Source organism: Sinocyclocheilus rhinocerous, unplaced genomic scaffold (assembly GCF_001515625.1).
Source record: "Sinocyclocheilus rhinocerous isolate Xijiao unplaced genomic scaffold, SAMN03320098_v1.1 scaffold753, whole genome shotgun sequence".
Taxonomy (NCBI): domain Eukaryota; kingdom Metazoa; phylum Chordata; class Actinopteri; order Cypriniformes; family Cyprinidae; genus Sinocyclocheilus; species Sinocyclocheilus rhinocerous.
The window spans coordinates 21,245-31,362 of record NW_015655991.1 but is presented as its reverse complement, the minus strand read 5'-3'; positions in this window follow the sequence as shown (position 1 = coordinate 31,362).

Here is a 10,118-nt window from a genome sequence, read left to right as displayed (position 1 = left end):
GCATGAATTTCCCGCGAAAACCTACCCGTACCACTCAAATTAGAAAACATTATTAATTCCTTACATTTACATTTATATAGCGCTTTTCTGGGCACTCAGAGCGCTTTACATTGTCAGGGGGATCTCCTCCTCCACCACCAGTGTGCAGCATCCACCTGGATGATGTGACGGCAGCCACAGCACAACGGCGCCAGTGCGCTCACCACACACCAGCTACAGGTGGAGAGGAGAGAGAGTGATAGAGCCAATTCAATGGATGGGGATTATTAGGAGGCCATGATTGACAAGGGCCAGTAGAGGGAATTTGGACAGGACCTGGCCGGGGTTACACCCCTACACTTTACGAGAGGTGCCATGGGATTTTTAATGACCACAGAGAGTCAGGACCTCGGTTTAACATCTCATCCGAAAGACGGTGCTTTTTGACAGTATAGTGTCCCCGTCACTATACTGGGGCATTAGGACCCACACAGACCACAGGGTGAGCACCCCCTGCTGGCCTCACTAACACCTCTTCCAGCAGCAACCTAGTTTTCCCAGGAGGTCTCCCATCCAGGTACTGACCAGGCTCAACCCTGCTTAGCTTCAGTGGGCAACCAGTCTTGGGCTGCGGAGTGATATGGCTGTGGAATGTCTTATTAAGGGCAGTTTTTGAGAAAATAAACATACTGCATATTTCTGTGTGATCTAAAGCTCGTCTAAAAGATAGATAAATGGATGGATGGATGGATGGATGTATATATATATATATATATATATATATATATATATATCAAGATGGATGGGTGGATAGCGAGATAGAGGGACAGATATATGGAATGAGACATGGATGGATCAATCAATTGATAGTTTGATATGATGGATGGATGGATGGATGGATGGATAGATAAAAAGAGGGATGGATGTATGGATGGACGAACAGATAAACAGACAACAGATAGATACATAGGAAGATGGACAGATGGATAGATGGATATATGGAAAGAGACATGGATGGATGGATCGGTTGATAGATTGATATAATGGATGGATGGACTTAAAAAAAGGGTGGGTGGATGGATGGATGGAAATATAGAAAGATGGATGGATGGAAAGCTAGAAAGAGCGATAGATGTAATTATGGAAAGAGATATGGCTGTATAGATGGATCAATAGATTGATATGATGGATGGATGGACTTAAAAAGAGGGTGGACGGATGGACAGTCTCACTTGATCTCAAAGTTACTCCTTTTATTGGTTTTAGTCTCTCTTTTTTTTTTTTTTTTTTACTTATTTTAAACTCTGATACTGAAATAAGGAACAAAAACAGTATGTTCACCTCGTACATGTGCATGTCTTATTCCTTATCGTGTGACATTTCACAAACCACTACCCAAGGTAAATTTCATTAAGCACATTCACTAAGAGAGGCAATGAACTATGTACACTACGTTTATTTATAGCTAATAGACAGCGTAAAGACAGGCAATGAAGCTGTCTGGGTATTCACGATAACTCGTAATAGCACATTTAATCCTGAGAATCACTCCACTGTACTCAGGACTGATGACTGACAGATGCAGTTCCTTGTGTTCCCCTCCATCAAGTCATTGCGAAATTTGTTTTGTGCTCTCACACAGATGTAAAGATTAATCTCTGCACTTCGCTATTTGTTCCTCTCGGTTTGTCGTTTCAAACTGGTCCCTTTTTCAATAAACAAGGCGCGTGGTGTTTGAAGGCACAGCCTGCAGGGGACGTTTCAGGATGAGAGCTACTGAGGGGCTGGTAATGAATGATGACCCTACTTTTGTTTCACACAATCTCTGCTCATCTCTCAAAGCTAACAAGGCCTTGAGACTTTAGTGTAGTCGCTCCACCAGCTGAATAGATTTGAGCACAATCAAAGTTTAACCTTATATCTTGTCTCACAACAATTGAAGATTTTCTAAACATGCCTTCCATTGCAGGCTTATAGAGCCTTCTAATTCTCATCCAAATGTCAATAAAAGGAACACAAATTTATTTACAAACAATAAAACGTCATTGTTGTTCAGAAAGTTGCTGGTAACCGATTTAATAGCTCTTGAAAACATATGTAAACCTCAGTTCCAACTCTTAGACAAATGAGTTAAGCATTGAAGTTATCAGGTTGTTGAGCAGATGGGGGTAAGGCATTATATTCTGGCTCATCTAATTACTCTGAACTGCAAAATTGCACATGTAATAATGCGCTAAACCATTGTGGCATGAGCTCTAAGTCCCTATATGATCATAAATGCTCAATGTTAAAATGCTTCAGCTGTGCCAAATGGCACTGAGCAAACACAGCTTTATTTTTGTGACAGTGAGAACATGAATAGCTTCATGGATTAATATCTCAGTCTAGGGTTTTGTGCCATTCAGAATTGAATTGAGAATATATTTAATAAATACACACATTCTGAATATACACATATGTATATGTATATGTTTCGGACTGTTTTCACTTGTAAATGGTGCTTGAGCTGTGCATATTTCTCTCCTGATACAGATGAGACTTTTTCACTGGAGAAAGCAATACTATGGATAGAAGACTTGTAGTTTAGCTGGAAGCGATGTTTTGAGGTTGAAAACATTTTAATGATGAATTTGTTTCTTCCAAACACACAGATTTTCACTTCAGAAGACATTATTTGATGGACTGGAGTTGTGTGGATTGCTTATCGATTATGGTGACATTTTTATCAGTTGTTTGGACTCTTATGCTGATGGCACCCATTCACTGCAGATGATCCATTGGTGAGCACGTGCTAAATTTCTCCAGATCTGTTCTGATGAAGAAACAAACTCATCTTCATCTTAGATGGCCTGAGGTTAAATTTTCAGCAAATCTTATTTTTGGGAGAACTATTCCTTTAAGTAGGCTTACAACATGCAAACCATTTGCAGGAAAACAACTCTCTATTAATTATTTACATTTCTATTATATGCATATTCATGTGACAACATAATACAGCATGTGACAACATAATTATACATGCAAGTCACTAACAACGTTTCAGCAAACTAAAAACATAAAAGAAATGCTCAAGGTCCCACATCTTTCATGCATGCAACTCCTCAAAATGACTAAAATCCACTGTAGTGATATAAAATTTTAACCCTGCTCTGTCTCATGCAATTTAGCTGGGAATTTCTCAAGAACAAGTCAAGATTAAGATGGTTGAGGGGGAAAAAATTCTAATCTATCTGTCTGTCTGTCTATCTATCTATCTATCTATCTATCTATACTTTAAGGTAGTGGTTCTCAATTCCAGTCCTCGTTCCACTCTGCACATTTTGTATGTATCTTTTATTACTTCAGACATTTGTTCTATTAGACCATAAGTTCCCTGCGAAGTGGACATAGCAAGATATTCCGCCATGATTTCAGTATATGTTTCATTCAAAGGGCATTAAAGTGTGTGAGACATGAATTTAAATTGTTTATTTTTTTTTACAGAGGTATATCATGTCACACTTCACACTTAGTAAGTTTTGTCTGTGTGTGAAGACGCTGCAGGCGTGGTACAGTGTGCAGTGCGGTGGTACGCGGGGACTGGAATTGAGAACCACTGCTTTAAGGTGTCCTAAGGTGCAGTGTAATTATACAATTAAGTACAGAGTCATATTAATTTCCAACATGTGCTTATTATAGAGTTAGGATCAGGGTTTGGTTTAGGGTTAGTTGCATATACAGTAAATATGAATAATTTACTGGTGCTTCTGTTGTAAGTAGTACATGTAACGTGTAACAAGGACACTGCAAAGTAAAATGTTACCCTCTAATCCTATCTATATCCATACATCCATCTGTTACCAAACCAAAACACATTCATATTTTCCCTCATGGGGAAAACATAATGCAGCCTAATGCAACATATGCAACATAATGCAAACATATTTGTGCAACTTGGCCTGACTCACTATAAGCTCTGCTAAATGTTCTATTAGACCAAGAGCCTGTTAATCAGACCTCAAATCGACCATTGGCAATTTTCCCAATTAACACCCATTTAAAATGAAAAATGCAGCACAACCCGTTCCCTCAAATAAAGCGCTTTATATACTAATTACCTGTCACACAGAAATCAGCAGAGGGTGTAAGCCAGCGAGGCTTCTAAACTCCCAGAAATGTTCTAGAGACTATCAGTATGCCAGTGGGAAATGGATAAAAGAGAAATGCAATAATAAGCTTTCACTGTACTGATAAGTAACCATCCCTGACAGGGTGGTAATTAGAATGAATTATGGGGGGACAGCAGTTTCTCTCAGCCTGCTTACACCGACTTTGTGTGTGTTTGCTGGGAACCTGTTCACTGGGCTGTGAAATCAGAGACATCTGACTACATTCCCAGGCTGCAGAGCATCTATCCCATACCCATCGATTCCTTTCTGTCACCAGTGTTCTGCATCCCAGCACACTCAGCCAGGGTTTCTGCACCGTAATCCTCACACTTGAGAATCGTGGCATTTGTATGTCACTTCGGTAATTATGAACACATTTATCTGTGTCTTCAATGGCTGGTGGCATCTGTTTCGTTGTAATCTGGTACAACTGAGCACTGGAATTTTCTGCTCGGTGTAGTGAACTGTGCTTGGCTTTGTGGGATAATACTCCGGTTCACAAGTTTGGGTTTCCTATAAAGCTCTGCTTTTGTGGACATCCGCCAGGCCTGACAAAAAAGCTACAGAGCGAGCGTGCCTCTTGTTAAGCTAACTGAAATAATATGAATGGCATGCTTATTAAATGGCCAATCGCTGATGAAAGCGCCCCAGTCTCGCCAAGGAAATGGAGGTCTTTATAATCTGCCAGAGCACAGTAGTAGATTTCATAGTATGGAGTTATGAGGAACCCACATGGGAAACATTCTCATTTGTTTATAATGACCGTAAACTGTAAATGAAGTAGAATTAGAGTACTTTTTACAGCCGTTCACAGCACAGGTGTGACGGAAAAACTCACTCTTTGCTTCCAACCAGTGGCGGCCGGTGGAAACTTTTCTAGATAGGATGCCACATCCAACAATTTCAGCGTACATCCCAGTATGATTTATCCCAGTATAACAAAAGGGAAAATATTTAGACTTGAAACATTTTAAATAAAGATAATTGTTTTACCAAGTTCAAGATTAAGTTTGAGGATGATTCTCACAAAACTATATTTTCTGCAAGAATTATTCAAGATAAATTAAAACATTTTTTATTTATTTTCATAATTCACAATCATAATTTCAGAATTTTCACAATACATTTGTTTAGAGCATTTTCTATAACTACAAGCTGCATTACCAAACAGGACAGCACGGAGATGCCAACAGACCACTATACCAGCCACCTTAACCTGACTATATAAATATATACGGATCCATTCAGAAATATAAAATAGAGCAAAACACAAATTAAAAAGGCAAATAAAAACATTCTGAATTTTTCAAATGTGGCAATCTGAAGGCAGCTCAACATCACCAGTGAACAGTTCGTCTGTCAGAGTGAGTGTTCGTGTCTGTGTTTGAGTGTCTATAAAACCACTGACCATTGCAATCTCCTATAGAAACACACTTCTTCAGCGAGTGTCCATTATAATACACTTGCCTGACATGCGACCATACTGAAATGTGCTCGTGCAAAAAGCTATCAGAGAGTGCACATAGCTACCTGTTTGTTTATTTGCAAATTAATAATAACGGACTCGCATGTGTCTAATAATGTATGACTCCTGTATATCACTGTAATTGTCTTTGCCTCCATTAAAATTGTCATATATTAAAACTTTACTGGTGAAATACTGGTTTGCTTTATTCAGGTCATACAGACTAGTCATGACTTCAGCCTAAAGATAGTAAATAGAGGTATATTTGTTCCCACCAATCGTTGCACAAGTTAAGTTTACGTATGATGACGAAAGCACATTAGTACTAGCCCTCCCGGAACACATACACTGCGTCTGAAATCACATACTTCCCTACTATATAGTAGGCGAAAAACTGTATGTGAGGAGAGTAGTATGTCCGAATTCATAGTATTCGAAAAACAGTAGGCGAAAAGTACCTGGATGACCTACTACTTCCGCCTGGATTCTGAAGTGCGTATTCGATGGACACTTTACTATCCCATGAGGCCATGGGAGAAGATTTATGAATGGCAGTGAAGCCGAGGGGGAAAGCAGCCAGGCAGGCAGGCCAGGACAGGGCAGGGCACAACACGGCAAGGCAAAGCAGGATCAAGACAGGCAGGATAAACATAACCAATAACAGTATATACAACACATGTACGTACAAATGACAAATAACGAACCAACGCAGGACTGCAAACACAAGGGGAATAAATAGGAAGACAAATGAGGAGGGTAATGAGGGAGACACAGGTGGAACCACTGAAACAATAACCAGATAACAAGAAGGGTGGGGTCAAGACACTAGACAGGAGAGCATATGCCACTAACAAACACAAGACAAGCCATGTGCTCAAACAAAGAAACGGTGTCCTCTGGTGGCCATCTAGGGCACACCAGCTGATGACTACCCGGGGCGATTCTCAGCCAGTGTGAAATCACCCAAAAAGGGGCGGTACTCCACAGAATGTGGCTTGACGCTGATTAGATTATATATCCAGAGGCAGAACAAACAGTCAGCTGTGGTTAAATGTGATAGAAAAAATCCCTCCCTTTTGCACTTTGGTGGTGCGTCGCCCTAATGAAGAAACCACCCCTGCTTCCAACAGACTCCTCTGTGTAAATGCAGATGCTGGTTTTATTGTGGAAGACATCAAATCATCAGAGGTAATGAATGGAATTTATCTGGAGATGGATGGAGAGGGACAATGGCCATAGCGCACGAGTGGCATTCTGTGGGTCCAACCAGAATAAATCAGAGACTTTTAAGTGAATTTAAGGAGGACTTGAGAGGATGTTTTACATAATCCATAAATTAACTTTAGGGGGTTGGTTCTATCTAGGCTCTATTGCATTACTCTCGCTAAGCAGGAAATTAAAGTTTGAGGATCCTGACAGATAGGAGTTTGGCCTTCATCTCAGGAAAATATATTGCCAGAATATATCTGAAACTGGATGTGAACTCCACCATTAATACGGCGTACTTACTCACTATGCACAACCCTTTCTGGTTAGAAGCAATATTAGAATTAACTCATTTTGATTTTCTGAGGTAATTTTTAATCAGTTTCTTTGATCAAATCCCATAAAACACAGAGCTTACCATTTGTGTCTAAAAAGTTGATTAAAAATGTCTCACTTTGAACAACTGTGGACAATTATGAGTAATCTACACAATTAATGTTCTGCTAGAATGCATTTTACAAGTCCCCATGTGAGATTATACTGCTCTATATACTGTATATTACTGTTTCAAGTTTTGAAAGGGGGGTTCTTCCAGTTCAATGGTTTCAGAGTTGAATTTAGCTACACACTCAACAAAACTCACTTGTTATACCACAGAAACAGACAGCTGACAGCTACAGGTCACTCCTGTATATCCAGTATCTCCAAAGGCACCACACCCATAGGTCTAGAATAGAACGACAAGAGATATATTTACGCAATATCACACAAGAAAGAAGGCTTTAACATCAGTACGTCTGCGATTGGGCCTGCAACGGAATAACAGCTGCAATATTACTAAGTAAAACAGTCCAGTTGAAAGTATGATTTTGCTTTTATACTGTACAACAGTTTTACACAGCAGTTTAATAAATTGAATAAAAGTTGTTATCAAGTAACTTACACTACTGTTCAAAAGGGTTAGTAAGTTGTTGTTTTTATGTTCTTGGAAGAAGTCCCTTAAGGGTGCATCTGTTGAAATAGTTAAAAAAACAGGTAAAACTGCAATAATGTGTAATATTATTACAATGTAAAACTGCTATAACTGTTTTCTATTTTAATATATTTTAAAATATAATTTATTTCTGTGATGCAAAGCTGAATTTTCAGTAGTCATTACTCCAGTCTTCAGTGTCACATGATCCTTCAGAAATCATTCTAATATGTTCATTTGGTGCTCAAGAAACATTTCTTATAGTAATCAGTGTTGAAAGCAGTTGTGCTGCTTAATATTTTTGTGGAAACCATGATATGATCCACTTCAGGTTTTCCATTTCCCACTCCGTGCTTGCTCCATCCTCACTGGTAAAAGAAACTCTGCAGAGAGAAAAAAAACACAGACACTCCGACTACCAAAAAACTCTCTCCTCACTTAAGGCAAAGTCACATTCCTGGCACTGCATCCACTCCGCACCGACCAAATACTCTGATCTGGAAAGCTGTAAACAAACAAACAAACAAACAAACAAACAGTGATACAAACAGTGAAGCGTTACAGTGCTGGTACTCTATGTATTAGCACTCTTGGAAGCAAATCAAATTTGAGGTAACAAATTGAAGGTAATAGAATGTAAAATCATTAACTCACTTCTAAATCACCTTCCTCCAGCACTGTAATAAAAAGAAATGCACAATAAATAATTAAAATGCGTTTTAAAACAGTATGCGGCCTCGTTGTTAGTGACCCATATGTCATCTGCATAATGAATGCAATGCTACAGAAATGAGCAAATGTCCTTTTGTTACACTATAATTGCATCAGGATTCCAGACCTTTCTGAGAAAGAAATAGTTTGGTGCTTAAGAAATGACACAAGCTGCAGACTCACGGAACAGTAGCTTGAAGCTTGAAAGCCAGTGGGAGACTTTCCCAGCAGCTGTTATCTGTCAGTGGGCTGTGGGGGGGGGACTACTCCACACGACCACCCCACCCCTGCCGCCAGATGTCTCAAGTTCCTGGTCCCAGTGGGCCCGTTCATCAGACTTGAGTGTAATCCCATCCTCAACGTGAAGCACATCCAGGAACACCAGGGAACCCCCTCCATAGTCTGGAATTACAGAGCACTGAAGTGTGGCTTCTTCAATACAGCCGCTTCAGAATAAATTACTACACGGTTTGCTTATGTTACTCAGAGGAATTTGTCACAGACGTCCTCGTTTTAGTTAAAGAATATGTGAAGCAAGACATGTTTGACAATATTTCAACTCAAATACAACAATTTAGATGAACATGATAGCAGATTAGCAAAGGTTTATGTTCACTGTTGAGGATTGTAACTGTGGCCAACATTTTTCAAGATTCCTAGATTCCTGCATATGTGGAGAACATTAAAAAAAAGATATATTGAAGAATGTTTTTGCCCAAACGATTAGTCAATGGGTCCAAAACAACTTTGAACCCCATTGACTTTCATAAGGACCAAAACAATCTTCAAAATATTTTATTTTATGTTCCACAGTAGAATGAAACAATGCAGGTTTGAAAGTCCTGCTCAAAAATCACACTTTTTCCTAAAAAATTATACAGAATTCACAATGACTTTCAATGAAATTAATAAGGTAAACTTTCAGGGAAATCAACCTACAAATGGTTCTGTCTTGTTGTCTGTCCATATTAAGCTTGGAAAAAGGATCCACTTCACCTTTAAGCACACAAAGAAGAAGTCTCAGCACTTTCAGATAGACATCTGGATAGTTTTCCATTTCATTTCTATGTGAGGCTAGAGGGGAAACCCATCCAAAACTAATAACAGGTTGCAATAAGACTGTGCGGGTTTTTGTAATGTGACTCAGCTGGAGAGCAATCGCTGGAGTTTGCATGGCCTCTATATTGCCTCATCTGTTGCATCTTCCTTATATTGCTGGATTAATGAGCCATTTTATCTGCCCACGACATCTGACGCAATTCCAAAAGCTGTTTAACATGTCATGATGAAACTAATGCAAAGTTTGAATAGTTTTGTGATTCAAGAATTATAGCCACTCTGCAATGTTTAATAACATACAATGTGAAATATATCTAGCTTAAACAAAAGCATAAGAGGACTTTAAAGATTTGACCCCTAAATTTATGAGCTGCAAGCACATGGAAGCAAGAAATTTTCCCTGATGAAACAAGATTGTGATTTATGTTAAGAGCTCAACGTTTAACGACAGACTTAATTAAACACTGCAGTGCATTTTTCCTTTTACTGACTGGGTCAGAACTTTTAATAAACTCTATCTGCTGTTAGTCTAGGCAGAGTCAGAGAAATTTACAGGGGAAAGTTGGTGGCAGGTAAA